Source organism: Dipodomys spectabilis, unplaced genomic scaffold (genome assembly GCF_019054845.1).
Source record: "Dipodomys spectabilis isolate Male_0828 unplaced genomic scaffold, ASM1905484v1 ptg000085l, whole genome shotgun sequence".
Taxonomy (NCBI): Eukaryota; Metazoa; Chordata; class Mammalia; order Rodentia; family Heteromyidae; genus Dipodomys; species Dipodomys spectabilis.
Genome location: NW_024870762.1, coordinates 10,354,652 through 10,369,216, shown reverse-complemented (window position 1 = coordinate 10,369,216; position 14,565 = coordinate 10,354,652).

Genomic DNA, 14,565 nt, shown 5'->3' with positions numbered 1-14,565 from the left:
ATATTTGTATAAATACATATATGTGCATGTGGCATACATATAGTGAGCTTGAGTTTCATCTTATGAGTGGGAAAGGGCGGGTGGGTGATTCAAAGAATTAAATGGAAATTCATTTGCATGATTCCCTCAGGGGCTATTCCAACAAAAGAAAGAAGCCCTGAAGGACTAGTGCAAAAGTGAGAACAATTTGGTGAGCACAGTGGATGTTTTTTTTCTCCAATGTTGCTGTGATTATGGCTTCAAGGAGAGCACTTCAGATCCTGGGGAATAGTCTCAGGTTAGCATAGAAAAACTGTACAAAAGACCCCCTGGTGTGTTTTCATAACACGGAAATGGTGGCACATGAATCCCAGGTTTTGCTACAGGCACCACCATAAATCAATGTCATCATCAGGAAAGCAAAACCAAAGAAGCTTCTTGCCTCCTTGTCCCCAGCCTGTTTTCTTAACAGAGCCACCTACACTGTTTCCTTAACTGGAGATGACCTCTGGGATCTGAGCTGCACAAAACAAAGATTAAATGATGCGGAACAAATGGAAGGAGAGGGACTCATGGAAATCCCGGAAGCATGGCAAACTACTGGCAATTGTGCTCATTGTGTCAAACCAGAGCCCTGTTTTCTTTGCGGTATCTCTGGGTCTTGCAAGTAGTTTCAGGGAAAGGAGCAGTACCGAGGGCTGGAAGGAGCCTCTCACTCTCCTGCTCTATTTAAATATTGTCATCTCACTATATTTTTATGAGTAGAAAAAAATGCCACCAATTTTTTAAAAATAAAAATGTCGCTGCAAGGTAGTGAGTGCTACAGGAAGTGTCTATATGAAGGTGAATTCTGGTACTGTCTCTGAGATTTCATCTCTCTGCACCTAGTTTCCAATTTGTAAAGAGATCATTTGCCTCCTATTGCCAAATTATAGTAAATCCCAGATGTGCCGATGAACTTTAAAGGTCTTTGGAAAACTGAGAAAACGTGATCTACCAATTTAAATTCAAGGTTGATTGCATTGAACTGACTCTGTTGCCAAGAGATTCTGAAAGCTAACCTAGTTCATATCATCCCCTATATCAGTGATGATCAACAAGTCATTCCTTGTTTTGTGTTTATAGTAGTTCCTATACATTTGTTGTAGTGGCAAAACTTGAAAAAATAATGAATCTCAAATGGATTACTACTACATCAAAAATAATAAACCAGACCAAACCAATTGAAGAGAAAAAGGAATCCAGAAGCTCCTAAGTTTACCTCACAGTGAGTTGTCTCTGAGCTGCTCTCTCAAGAGTTCTAAGGCTCAACTGGTTATGGCTGAATTATTCTCCATGTTAGTGTTATCTCTCCCATCTCTCGGCTCTCCACTTTGAAACTGAAGCCTTTATCTAATCCCTTATAGAATGTTTTCTTATTTTGTTCTAGAGCTACTATAGGTTTATTGGTTAGTTTAACGTGTAACTGTCATTTTTAAATAATTAATTCAGATCAGCTTGAGCTTGGTTTGAGAAATCACCATTTCTGTTTCGCAAATCATGTTGCTGGGAACAAAAATGAAAGTTATATAATTCCCTTTTGTTTTTTGGGGTTTTTTTTTGCCAGTCCTAGGTCTTGAACTCAGGGCCTGGGCACTGTCCCTGAGCTTTACTGTGCTCAAGGCTAGAGCTCTACCACTTCAGCCACAGCACCACTTCCAGCCTTTTCTGTGTATGTGGTACTGAGGAATCAAACCCAAGGCATCATGCATGTGAGGTGAGCACTCTACCACTAAGCTACATTCCCAGCTCAGATGTTCACTCTTGAGTCTGTAAATGTTGAGCTGACTTGCTGAGTTGCACAGATGGGAAAATCATGATGAAGTGCATTCATGGTAGTGATGGAAGCCAAACAAGACTCAAGCAGTTCTTGAGTAGGACCAGACATCTTGGGCCAATAACTCGTATTGCTTCTGTCTCATTTTCAAGCCTATTTACTAACCGTATTTATTCTCTAAGCTAGTTTTATCCTTATAACTAGACCCCATCTGCTTAATGTAACCAGATATCTTGGCGTGCAAAATAAACAAACACATAAATAAGATAACCTAAATTCATGAAAAGAAAGCAGGCTAGTTAAGTTTTGTATCCTTAATAAACCTCCAGTGTATTCAACTAGATACACTGTAAAGGCACTAAACAGGGAACCATAACACTCTGTCAAATTCCTGTTTTGTGTATATGTGGTATTAGTGCATATCCTATTATAAGCAGGGTGTTTTTTATATGTTTTTATATTGTTTCCACACTATGAAATGAACAGGCATTCTTTTCTGTTTTATAGATAAAGCTCATACGAGTTATACAACTTCTAAGTTTACATGCAAGAGAGAGAGCAGAGGAGTCACAGATGGAAGAGTGTCTTCTTTTTCATAAATACAATGATTTGGACAAAGGTATGTGACTAATATTATGTTTGTATGTTTATATATATATTGATAAATGAATAAGGAGGTAAATCATATCCCAAATGCTTATCTAAAGTAGGTAATTTTTTCACACTCAAACAATCCTATAGAAGCATTTGTAAGATGCATAAAGATATGCATACTATATCAGATACAGCCTTTTCTAGCTTTCTTTATTCATTGTGGAAATCTCTTCAAATTAACTTGAATAGGTTGCAGACATTTAAACTGACTATATAGTAATTTTATGATATGGTTGTGTTGGAGTTTCTTCATCATTTCTCCATTGAAGATTTCTATTAACACACCATTGAGTTCCTTAAAATCACTATTCCACCTAAAATAGCACATTAAAAATTAGGAAAAAAAAAGGGTTTTGAGCATAACACTCAGACATTCCATCACTGATACATAAAAAGAAAAACAATATTGGGACCTACTAAAAACTGGAGGCAAAGCTTTACACATATTAACATAAGAAAACATAAAACTACAATAAATATGGCACTTTAATTTGAAAAAGAGCTGAACAATCTACCTGTGGGAGCTGTAGAAGGGTTGCAATGTGTAAGTTATTGGAAGTACTTGGGGGGATGAGGAGTTGCAAAACAAGATGAAGAGAAGTAGGGTAGCCTGAGGGACATGCTTGAGATGCATGCATGTGTATATTTTGTATATTTCTACAGGTTTGATTCTTCTGGGCACAGTCTTTAGCATTTCTGCAGAATTTCTTGCTCAAGAAATTGAACATAAGCAAAAGGAAGCAAGATTTATGCCCAAAGTGCTCCCTAATATATCAAGTGTGCTTTCAAAATGAGCATTAGAGCAGAATTGACCATACTATGAATCTATCAGTGACAGGCAGTAGCAGATGCCAGCAAATAAACCAGAAACATCATGGGTCAAGCATGCAGTAGCACCAGGCAGACTGATACATCCAAGGCCAATCAGGAGACAGAGCACCTTCTCCCTCCACAGCCATTCACACCTACAGAGCCCTGCATATAAACAGGTGCTCCTTAGAGAGTGACAGGAAGAAAAATGAGCAGCTTTTGCAATTATGCAAAAGGACTGAAGAAAATCTTAAGTAACTATAGAAGAATTTAGTGGATAATTTTAACTTTTTGTTCAGATAGATACAAATTTAATCCCCAGGCTGTATCTACTGTGTATTGCTTCTTCCAAAGACAGTGAGTGCTGGGACATAGGAGAGATTAGATCAGTTATAGAGACATAAGGACAGACATTATTGTAGTCAATGTTCTACCTTTCTAAAAACATGATAGCTAGTAACTAGGTGAAGATGTGTATCGACAACCATTTCGATTAGGTTTCCATAAAGTGGAGTGGAGAATCAAGAGATTATTGGTATGAAATCAATAGTAGAGCTTTCTGTACTACTTTGTATTTCTTAAAGAGAGGATTATCCATATAGTTGTTTTCTTCTTCTTCAATTCCAGAGAGAGAAAATATAGGGATACTTATGTCAAACATACCTTCTGACTTTATTAAGTTAATGCCCTGGAGCAGACATGAGTTTTTGTAGGGCAGACTGTTATTGAAAGTAGGAGAGAGAGACATTTAATAACAATCTTGGTCTGGATAGATATGAGGTATGGAGAAACTAACAACCATCTTTAGAGGAAATTCAAGGAATAAAAAGAGGAAGGAGAATTTCTGGTCATAGAAGGAAATTTGATTTTTTTCCTTTTGGTCATTAAAATGAAAATTATACTTGGTTTTTGACTAGCAAAATAGAAAAAGTATGTGTTTATCTTAATATACCATACAATATCAAAATCTACTATTGTATAATATTTAAATCTTTCATTGCAAATCCTGATCATTTCTGAGATCCTTTCTTCCAGTATTTTGCAATGTACAGTACATTATCCAACCTCACTTAACAATGCAGTAAGCACCATAAGACTTCTTGTTCAAATGTAACTATAACTTAGTCTTCAGTTATCAATTTTTTTTCAATTTCTCCCTCCTCACCACTCTCCCCAGCCTCTGATATCCACCAATTTACTCTCAAACTTCTATGGGATCAATGATTTTATTGTATTTCCCATATGAATGATAATATCTTTCTGTGCCTGGCTTATTTCGCTTAATGAGGTGATTTTCACCTCTGTCCATTTGTTCACAAATCACAGGGTTTCTTTCATTGATGGCTGAGTTGTATCCCATGATGCATGCTTGCTTTACTCAAGGACATATACTAGAAGAAAAGGTGGGGGGGGGGGAATGAAAGAAGAGAGGGAAGAAGGAAAGGTAGGGAGAGAGGGAGGGAGGGAGGGAGGGAGGGAGAGAGGAAGGAAGGAAGGAAGGAAGGAAGGAAGGAAGGAAGGAAGGAAGGAAGGAAGGAAGGAAGGAAGGAAGGAAGGAAGGAAGGAAGGAAGAAAGAGAGGGAGGGAGGGAGGGAGGGAGGGAGGGAGGATGGGAGGGAATAGAGGGTGGGAGGGAAGTAGGGAAGAAAGGAAGGGAGGAGGAATGCCCTGTGTTCTACCCAGTACTACCAATCAATCAATTTTACATGAGCTCTATTGATAGTCATTGGCTTAAATGATATGATAGGTTCTTTTATAACTTGAATGACATATTTTGGATGAGTAATAGGCAGTATCATAAAGAAATAAAACTTAGAACATACATCAAGAAGTGAGAAAATATAGTCATAGGCAGGCTCAACTATATTAAGAAAAAATGAGGACAAGTTACTAAAGACGGAGTCATGACATACGTGCTGTTAGGACATGAATTCTAGAGCATCTATATGCTAAATGAGTAAGAAGACAGCCATTCCCTCTCACTGATATTTAAGCAACAGAACCCTGAGTTGAATAATCAAAGGGCAGAAGCCATGTGTATTCCTGAAAGGAATAAGGTAATTTTTTTTTCTGGAAGTTGCATCAGATGTCAGAAGTTAAACACAAAATATGGTTCAGCTCTCCTTAGCCACAACCTAATTCCATATCCTTCAAAATACATTACCAATCACATTCTCCTGGGAGGCCTTGGAGTTATTTCTCTTCTCCATGCCAGTTTCTAGCATGTGGTTTTACTAGAATTTTATAGACAGTGCATAAAAAGTAGGACAAAAACTGCTGAAACAAAGAATGGCTCTTGCTCCAGTAAGCTTATCACCCAAAGGCATACATAGTGTAGGGGAAGAAAAAAAATTGTAGCTATCAGATAGCAAATGGTGTACGTGTAGTAATTATTTTCTGACTTGGAATGTGGAACATAATTTCCTATAAGACTAAGTGAAAAACTAACACCTACTAGTTGGAGACCTATGTGTGAAGAATGGCAATCACATGGTGAAGGCAAATTCTTTGAGATGTTGGAGGATGTTCAAGCAGAAGAGAATCAGACACTCTCTGTTTTCCTCAACTGGAACATACAGACTAGGTCTAATTTCTACCATGTCCAGGTAGTAATACTGATTTCCAGCATAACAGTATTTAAGATCTATGTCCTACCATGCTTCTATTCTTGCTGATAGCAGGCTGCTTAATATTAAATATCTTGAAGATTTTATGGAGTTAGGGTTAATGGCATAAATGCTAAATGCTACTATTTATATCCCACCTGAAGATTTGCTTTGTACATTGTTTCAACCACTACTCATTAACTCTTCAATCTCATGTCCTCCAAAACATCATAATTTAGGTAGAGTACATTACATCTTTCCCACATTGAGATTTCTCTCTGGATACTAAATGTCAAGTTGAAAGGCCAGAGTGAATCTTTGAAGTACACAAACTTGCTCATTCCCTTCTCACCTTCCTGACCACAACTCAAAGTTCATCTGATGGATCACTGGCTTAACATCAATCTGAAGATTGAAACCCTCTGACATACACTAATTCCATTGTTCATTTTTCATGCTCTCATGTATTTCATGTATTCAATTTTTCACATTAAGTACCTGTACTTCTTTTCTTTCCTTTTTTTGTCTGTCACAGGGCTTGAACTATTGGCCTGGGCACTGTCCCTCAGCTCTTCAGCTCAAGGTGAGCACTCAACCACTTGAGCTACAGTGCCACTTCCAGTTTTCTAGTGGTTTATTGGAGATAGGAGTCTCACAGTCCTTCCTGCCCAGGCTGGCTTTGAACTGCGATCCTCAGATCTCAGCCTCCTGAGTAGGTGCATGGTTTCATTTTCATGTTCTACATAGCATTCTGTCATTACCTCTTTAATCACTTATTTTATTAATTTGCCATAATTTCTTACAAACTTGCTATTCTTAGACATGTTAGCTATTTCTATTCATTATGACTTTTCATCTTTAACATCTTTGGTGAAAAGCTTCACAAATAGCATTCTTAGCTTCTTCTTTCATTTTATTTCCTTAGGATTAATCATGGATCATCTCCAAGTTGGATTTCAGTAGCTTTAAAGGAGTACATGTAATTTGATAACTTTTATATCCATTGCAAGGTATACTTGTGAGAGCATTAAACTAATTCACACTGCTAACAGTGGTCCGTGAAAATGTAAACTCATTGTTCAGTTCCTGTGTCCTTCCTTCTGTAATCTGGTAGGAAAGAATACATCTAATTCAATTCAGCATATAGTTACTCAGAACCGACTGTCATCCATGTCCTCTTCTAGATCTGGAAAAGCAAAGGTGAATTTAGAAGGCATTCATCTCAAGGCATTCACCCTCAAAGAGTAAGGGTTGTTTTGTTATACCTAAGTGCAGAGACTCAGAAAGCAGGATTATGTGCACACAGGTGTTTACTAAACAAATTATTTTCATAGGGTTTGCGTGATGATATGGCTTCCAGCCAGGTGTGATTCTGCCTAGAGCCTGAGTAAGCAAGTCATCTGGATATGTTCCTACACCACCACACCCCTCTCCTCCCCACCCCCAAGAAAAAACTGAGTTGTCAGCTCTTCTTTGTATAGTTCCAAACTGAATCCATTAATTTAAGGCCCTGGCAGTCATTCTCCCCAATTTTCAGGGGTTAAAAAATACCATAATTCATATATGGATCTTCTTGGGCACTAGACAATGTGGTTCTGTGAAGAAACTCTGGAACAAAGTCAGAAAACTTGACTTTTAGTCCTGTAACTGCCACTAACAAACTTAGTACAAGATGTCTAATTATTCGCATCTCATAAAGTAGATTAATATGCTTTCTATGACTACACATTTTTTTCTGGCATTACTGGAAGCTGAATTCAGGGCCTTACTTGCTAAACAGGAAATCTACCCCTTGAGCCATACTTGTAGCCCCCCTTTTTATGTTGGTTCTTTTCAAGGTAAGAACTTTCGTTCTGCCTGGGCAGATTTGGAATATGATCTTCCTACCTCTACTTCCCCCAATTGCTCAGGATAAAAGGCACATCCCATTGTGCCCAGTAATTGTGCTTCCCCTATAGCTGGATTATCAAAATCTACAAACTAAATACAACAGCAATAGAAACACCTGTAGTGGCAATATTAAATATCACAAAGACATTTTAAAATAACTGTAATTAATTTGTTCAAGATCATTTGTGGGAAATGGAGAGCACTAAAAATAATCAGATGCAGACTTTTCATTTAAACCCATATGGCTGACAACTTGAAAACTAAAATTAATGTGGAACATATACATTTGATGATATGTAAGCTAAATATAGAAGAACAGAGAATTATGCTGCATATGTATGCTATATCATAAGCCAGAAGAGATTTGGATTAATGGACAGATTACCCCAAACTCTGTCACTGAAATAACATATAAGGACCATTGCCCAGAGCCATAGACATGCACATATGGCAGCTGAGTGTTGCTCATGGGCTTTCGTGGTAGCAACTCAGGTGACAGCAGGAACTGTGGTTTCACCAAAGGCCCAACGTATGGAAAATCTGCTTCAAAACTTCCTCTGGAATGCCAACTGAAATCGTGTCCTACTTCACAGTGTGTGATAAACTCCAAACAGGAAGAACTATTAGGGAAACCATGTGTAGTCTCATTATATTCTGATCAATAAAAAAAAGAGAAAAAATTTAAAAGTATAAGCAAAAATCAAAGTAACATTTGCAATCAGATACAAAGCATGAATATCACCTCAGGCTATCAAAGGCAAAAGACAATAGAATGGCAGCTTAATTTACCGCTAATAAAAGAAAATTCAAGGTAGAGAGGGAAAGATGGTATTTGAAATATAACTAATTAACATTAATATCTAAAACAAATAATACTCTCAAATTGATTACAAAACGGGAGGCAACTTTGTTTTTAAAATGAACAGAGGATGTGAATAGAACTCACTCCAGAGAACATAGGATTGATCAATAAACATAACAAAGTACTGACTCCAACACTAGCAATTGAGAAAATACAAACGAAAGCCACAGCGTGATGCCCTGCATGGACTCATCCAAAGGGCTGAATGGCTAAATAATCATGATATATTTAAGTAACCAAAAATTTTGTACCATCTGAAATGAGCAATATATACTGGTATACGCAACTATCTGGTAACTCCTTAGGAAATACTATTGAGTAAAAGAAATGAAATGAAAAGAAGTATAATAGATTCCATTTGAATGAAAGAAAAAAAATGTAACCTACACAAAATCAGTGGATGACCCAGTATCTAAGGTAGTGGTGAGGAGGTCTGAGCAGGAGTTGCTGTGGAATCGTGGGATCAGAACAATTTCTGGATTCCTCCTGATCTATATTCTATCTAGATGCTTATTAGGAGGGTATATTCAAATGTAAATTTTAAGTGAAGTTGTACATTAAAGCTCCGTTTGCATTGTGCATATTATATTTTCACAAAATGAAGACAAAAGGTATAAAAATACCTTATTTCAGTAGATTATCATATGCTATAGCTTTGCAACAGGGAATAATTAACAGTTGTAAAAGGAATTTGACAAACACATATTTATGGAAGGTAAAATGAAAGGAATGTATTGTGGGGATAAAAGAAAAGAAGTAGTAACGTGGAGAAAATGAACTGCAATAATAAAGTGGTAATGGTATGTTGAAAAAAATACATTAAGTTATTTGTGAATACTGTCTATTATCATTTATCACAATGTGAATGTTATTTCTGCGAGGAAGACTCATCACACTTTCAACTGCTAACTGTCTAAATTTTCAGACTCTAATATTAATATATCAAGTGCTCAGAATATGTCAGACTCCATAATGAGCATTTTCAATGCATTACCCAATTCATAGTCTCAACACCTCCATAAAGTAAGTGAAAGTACCACTATTACTGTCATTTTATATTTGAGGAAATTGAAATTTAAACAGATTTAGTAACTTGCACAAAGTTGCACATGAACAGTGACAACACTAAGTGCTCAGGGCTGTGTCACATTGAAAACACTCAATGCATAACTGTTTAACAAGAGGAAAAGTTCTTTCAGATCCTCCTTACCTGTGCCCTATGTTTATAAAAAAAATACATCTCATCCTTCGGATAGAGCCCTGAACAAGCTAAGGCAGAGTTAGTCTTGACTTGAAGTTGAAGATGATTATTAGACAGTTCATTGGTTATTAAGATAACATCTGTTGTCACCTACATCTTAGTAACTGCTTTTCTCTCAGTATCCCTTGCTCATTCACTCAACAGTTATTTAGTGAGTATCTACTCTGTGCGGGGACACAGGAATATGAAGCCAAACAACAGAGCAAAACATCCTTGAAGGGATCTAATAATCTGGAAGGGAAATAAGTGAGAAAGGAAGGGAGAGATAAATCCCATGAGAGGGGCAAAAGGGACAGAGAATATAAGTCTAATCTAGTGAGGGGTCCAAGGGTTTTCTCCTTGGATATAATCTAAATGAGAAGACAAAGCTAAACTAAGCAATGACTAAAAACATCTTATCAAGAAGAGCAGCAACTAGAAAGTAACCCAAGTCCCTGGACAAGTTAAGAAACTTCATTAGACAGAAAAGGCACGTCATAGCATACTGTATTATTCTCACAGTATTGTGAGTACCCAATCAGTCTGAACATCAGATTTAAGCATCACTCAGTTCCCCTGTATTTCATCATATTTGTTCTAGTTCATGTATTTAACTTAGCAAAGCGAAAGCCTTGAAATTCCCTAGATCATTGGCCTGGAAAGTTAGTGTGTGTGTGTGTGTGTGTGTGTGTGTGTGTGTGTGTGTGTGTGTGTGTGTGTGTGTGTGTGTGTGTGTGTGTGTGTGTGTGTGTGTGTGTGTGTGTGTGTGTGTGTGTGTGTGTGTGTGTGTGTGTGTGTGTGTGTGTGTGTGTGTGTGTGTGTGTGTGTGTGTGTGTGTGTGTGTTTGGTCAACCTGCCTCTTAAGCTGTATTTCCACCTGAGCAGTAGAGAAAATTCAGATCTCTCACCACATCAATACTACCTCTGAAACTGAATTTTAAACTTCCCTGTGGTCCTTGTGTACCTTGTTAAGATACAAATTTGTGTTCTGGAGGCTCTGGGCAGAGCTGAGATTCCTTCTTTCTGACAAGCTCCCAAGTGATATGTAGCCTGCTTATCTTTGAAGTACATGTTAAGCAACAAGCCCTTAGAAGACTTCCAAGAAATACAAGTGTCCCCATCTTCAAGCGATATTTAAGAGCCTGAAGGATTTTACTGCCTGTCAGAATAGAACTCTGGGCAATGGCACAGATGGTCTGCTCCTTCATCTGGCTCTGGTTGTGATAATTCAGTTAAATAACATATGTGAAAACACTTTATACATATTAAGTGCACAATTAATATTATTTTTATCTGGTGGAAAGTTAACTGCCTCCAATAAAAACCAAATGACTGATGATGGCACCATTAAAATCATGCCTTAGTAAAATAAGTTCTTCAGCCTGGTGGACTTCTCACATTTTTATGCACAAAATGGGATCGATTAACATCTGGTACACTTTGGGGGTTCATCATTGTGTGGAATGCTACGAGAACAGAAATGGTGATACAGAAGAGGCTCTGCCCACGAGGATCTACAATACAGCTGAACAAGTGAGAAAAATAATTCAAAAGAGAACATAATTAGCTGCTAATTAGTATGATAGCACATTAATTACTACAGGGGATCAGAGATCTGGGCGTTCTGATGTTGACTCCCTGTTTTACAACCCACCATGGGCAGGGCAATGAAATGAATCTGAGCCACAGACAGCCTCAACTTCCCTGTTCCCAGCAAACCTCCCAAGGAACCACGAGACTAAGCTCTTCTTTCCCAGCATGTTCTTGTATGCTTGTAGCAATGGTTGGGAAAATGAATCAATGAGTTAATGTTGCTGTACAACTGCATGCTTTACTGTCCATATAGACTTGTCGAAACAGAGATGATAAAGCTAGGTGGTTGCAGTTCTCTGGAAATTCTCAAATGTGCATGTTTGCAGAAAGATAAAGAGAGACAGAAAGAAAGACAGAAAGCTAACTGTATGTATTCATAATATCTTTTTCTTGTCTTCACCCAACTTCCAACTCAAGACTAATCTTGGAGCAATTTCAGTATTTCATATCTCAGCTCTTCATTCACTATAAAAAGAGATTTTTATAGCCAAGTCTAATTTGACATCTCTACAGTCTTGATGGTTATTCACATATGAATTGGTTTTCTTCCAAAGGTCAGAGTCTCAAAATTTTGCAACAAAAGTGTGAAATTTACTTTTCATTCATTAATTAGTATTAAACTTATATTTTTATAGCTTTTCAGTTTTGGGGCACAACATGTGTGTGTATGTATGTGTGTGTGTACATTTCTCCACTCAAATTTTTACATATTTAGCAATTTCTAGAATAGAATTTGAATAGAATTTGAGATGCACATTGTCATATATTTCATCATAATTTTACTGTTCCTCATTTTACCTTCTAGGCCCTGGGAGAGTCAAAAAAAAGCCTCATTTTAAAAAGTAGATCGTAGCTGGGCACTGGAGGCTCGTGCCTGTAATCCTAGCTATTTAAGAGGCTGAGATCTGAGGATACCAGTTCAAAAGCCAGCCCAGGCAGGAAGGTCCATGAGACTTTTATTTTCAATTACCCACCAAGAAACTGGAAATGATCCTGTGGCCCAAAGTGGTAGAGTGCTAGCCTTTAGCAAAAGAGCACAGGGTCAACGTCCACCAAGTCCCATGGCCAATGGAAAAGAATTAGAACTTGGACTAAACCCTGAAAGATGGATAAGACTTCAAATGACCAAATTTGGGGAGGAGGCAGAGGAGAAACTTAGATAAGCAGAACAGAAAGAGTGCTTACTAGAAAAGGAACTTTAAATAAAGTAGATGGTAAATATTTTACATCAGAAAACAATTTAATAGAACAAATGAGACCACAACAGATGATATAAATTGCTAGCAAAAAATTGGACTGGTATCATGGAAAACATGCTCTGTGTGTTTTGCATTCAGGGGTCACATCGAATATTCACAGAAAAGTGAAACCTTAATTTATGACACTTTAATTTATTGGGGATAATTTAGGCATAGAGTAATGCACATTCAAAAAATTATTCCTTGCCATGCTTCATCTTCCTTACTGTGCTACCGCAGGATGGCAGTTAATGTCACAATGATTATCTCCATATTCAGCCAATGGGAAAGATGAAGGGATACAGTAGTTTTTAGATGTCACATCCAGAAACCTAGTCGCATTCCACTAGGTTAATTACATTCCACTAATATGACTCCTATGCAGCTTCAAGAGATGCTTAAAAGTATTAGTTCACCTTTAACTAGTTTAAGTAAGGTATTTCTCATAAAGTTACAGTGAAGATGAACGTGACTTGAATGGCATATATCCCAAAGGATAAAGAAATACAAGGCTATATCAGAATATAACCTGCAAGAAAACAATCACTTTAACTTTACAATTTTAAATGTCAAACTTTAACATTTATGAAATGTAATCCAATTAAAAAGTGAGTAAAAGATTAAGCAGATACTCCTCTAGAGAAGAGGTACAGATGGCAAATAAGCATATTTAAATATGCTCAGCATCATTGCTATTAAGAAAATATCAATTAAAACAAGGAGATACCATTGTACACCTATTCAAATGGCTAAACTCCAAGAAAAAAAATGGGCAATAATGATTGTTGGCAGATTCAGTCAAGAGTTCTAAGTCATTGTTAGGGAGACTGCAGCAGAGTTATTGTGGAATAGTTTGATAATTTCTTCTAAAATTGTATATATTATTATATCATCCAGTAACCATCTCCCTAAACACCCAATGGATTTTAAATTTTATAGGCATGCATAAATTTACATGTGAAAGTTTATAGCCATTTCATTCATAATTACCAAAAAGAGGGAGTAATTAAATGTCCTTTACTAGGCTAATGGATAAACAAAGTGTTCATACATAAAATGAAATAGCTCTCAGAGATAGAAAGGAGTGAGTTACAAATCAATGTAACAGTGTAAATGATATTGAATGCTTTATGAAAACTTTGAAAAGTCTGCTACTGTATGAGTGCATTTATATGACTTTCTAGATAATGGTTCAAACTCAGAAATGGTGGATAGATCGGATATTTCAGGTGGCAAGGGTAGGATGTTAATACAGATGTTGAATATGAGAATATTTATTTATAGATGTGTATATGTGTACTTGCTTGTCAGCTGAGAACTCCTAGAAAAAATGAAACCCAGAACCAATGGGCACAAGTGACATCTAGTTCTTGATATCTAATACTATTCCTCTTTAAAATGGAGCTAATATAGATGGATAGAGAAATGATAGATGATGTTGATGAACATAGATAGATAGATAGATAGATAGATAGATAGATAGATAGATAGATAGATAGATAGATAGATAGATAGATAGATCCTCCCTACTAAAGGATGCATTTTGTGAAGGGAAACACAGTGACTTCACAGAGATTGATTTTGACCTGTATGAACTTGATGATCAAGATTGCCATTAATAATGATCACATATTTATATTGTAGATCTTTAAAGATGTAATGAGAATAACATTCCTTTCTGTGTTCTTTCTCTCAAGAATCCAAAATCCTAACTCAATTTTAGACAAATTCCAGGGAAAAGAAATTTCCAGCATACTTGAATAGTACCTCTTAAAATTTCCACAGTTGCCAAAATCATGAAAAATTTGAAAAATCAAAGCCATAGTTACAAAAACAGCTTAGTATTGACACATGAACAGGCCTGAGAACCAATGGAA